Source organism: Zingiber officinale, chromosome 4A (genome assembly GCF_018446385.1).
Source record: "Zingiber officinale cultivar Zhangliang chromosome 4A, Zo_v1.1, whole genome shotgun sequence".
Classification (NCBI taxonomy): domain Eukaryota; kingdom Viridiplantae; phylum Streptophyta; class Magnoliopsida; order Zingiberales; family Zingiberaceae; genus Zingiber; species Zingiber officinale.
The window spans coordinates 74,747,427-74,749,324 of NC_055992.1; the positions used below are offsets into that span (position 1 = coordinate 74,747,427).

At 41.0% G+C, this 1,898-nt stretch overlaps 1 long non-coding RNA gene across 3 annotated transcripts; it reads right to left on the bottom strand.

The window, feature by feature from the left end:
- Nucleotides 1–792: 792 nt before the first annotated feature.
- On the bottom strand, nt 793–1,389 carry LOC121973372. 3 transcript variants are annotated; one of them, XR_006109553.1, is made up of 4 exons: nt 1,311–1,335; nt 1,161–1,220; nt 930–961; nt 793–845 (listed from the first exon to the last, which is right to left on the bottom strand). It is a non-coding gene; the product is annotated as an uncharacterized LOC121973372 (long non-coding RNA). The 3 variants fall into 3 exon arrangements; XR_006109554.1 differs by having other exon boundaries at nt 800–845; nt 930–975; XR_006109555.1 differs by lacking the exon at nt 930–961 and having other exon boundaries at nt 809–845; nt 1,311–1,389.
- Between the last annotated feature and the right edge of the window lie 509 nt (nt 1,390–1,898).

A 1,898-nucleotide genomic window follows, 5' to 3' on the forward strand; every position in this document is an offset into this window, starting at 1 on the left:
TACCACTAAACCATGAGTGGGGGTGTGTGCAGTACATGTAACTGGCGATGAGCTCAATCATAGTGGAGCCGACAATCGCACAGCATGCAATTATGATGCATGTCACTAAGCATAGAAAAACCGATCAACATAACCATATCCATATATATAAAATGAGTACTGTAAAATCGATGGTCACATACCAAGATCTAGAGTACACAGGTCAGATAGAATATCAAAAACCTATGTCCTGAACATAATAAGTATGAAATATCCTGATCAGCATAGAAAAATCCATATATACATAATATGGGTACCACAATATCAATAGGTCAAATCCACGGATCTAGGGTATACAGGTCCTCTTTGGTATAATAACCTAGATCCTAAACATATCCCCCTTCCATAGCATATGTACCAACAATATGCACAGATCAAAGCCACAAGATATAGGTACACGAATCATATATGATATACCAATAGAAATACACAATCCAGGCATGGCATAAAAACCTAAGTATCAGATAATTTGGATACACATGCCAGAAACAAAAATATCGAGAGCCTAATCCTAACCTCAGTAAAACATGGTATGTCACTCTAGAACTAAGATACTCATGGCAATAAGATACTCATGGCAACAAATCACGAGATATAAGCACGGATACATCATAGGCGACAAATCTAACATGTTATGGATATCAAACAGTGACATACCAAAGGCAAACATGTTCATTGCTTGTAGTTATAAAATACTATGCATATCCAAATGACGATATCATAAAAGATAAGTCAAGAGGTACCCGCCTCCGATGTAGATCGTGTTGTATGTCCTCTAATCAGAGCTCTTGTCTCAAATCAAAACCCTGAAATAAATATAAAATCAACACTTAGGTTTATCATAGATCGGATAATGCAAGCTGAAACCTCAATAAATCCAATCTTATGACCTCACCCTTTTCTTCCAAAACTCATCCAACACCTGATAATCATTTTCTGTTAACACAATCCACCTTAACAATTCCTCAAATAAATGATTACTAATGAATCTAAATCTGTAACTAAACTCTAGTTAAATCCACAACTGGAAATGAAATCAAATCTCCAATCTCAACAGATTAATGAATTCAAAATCAATTAAAGATTATCAACTAGATGTCTAATCGGATTCAGTTCCTTACCCAAACAAACATCCAACTTCCTTCTTCCCAACCTTGCTAGTTGATCCACATCACACAACCCTGCAGAAAAGAACCTTACTGTTGGAATTAAACGAATCAAGAACAAGACCAAGCAATGGAGTTTACAGATCAAACATCAACCCAACTCACCTTGCCGTTACCTTACTTAAACCCCTTACTCTGAAGAGGGGATGGAGCCTAGGTCACAAGAGGGGTCGGTGGCACTTGGCAGAAGCGAAGAGAACGACTTCCGGCACTAGTGCAGAGAGGAACAACACCATCGCTCCAATTCAGAGGCACGAGGAGGAAGGAGGAAAAGGAGGGAGTCGCGGTCGGCCGGCTAGGGCTCACAGACAGTGGCGCTCAGCCTCATCTTGTCACCGAAATCTCAGCTCAGGCAGAGAGAAGAGCGGCTGTGAAGACGGCTAGGGCACCGGTGCTAGGCAGAGGGACGAGCTCGGCCGGCAGTGGCTTGGGGAATCCGGTGGCTGACGCTCGAAGAAGAGAAGGGAAAAGAAGAACCGTCGCTTGTGGCGCCGGTTAAGCAAAGGAGGAGACGACGTCGCATGGGTTAGGGCACGGGAATAAGAGGAAAAGAAAAGGAATAAAAGAAAAGGAGAAATAAAACTTTTCCTCTTAAAAATAGGGTAGCCTAAACAGGCTTTTCTTGACCCCATTTTTTATCCCCGTTAACTCGTCCATACGAGCTCCGAAAAATTCTCGAAAAATTTCCAAAAA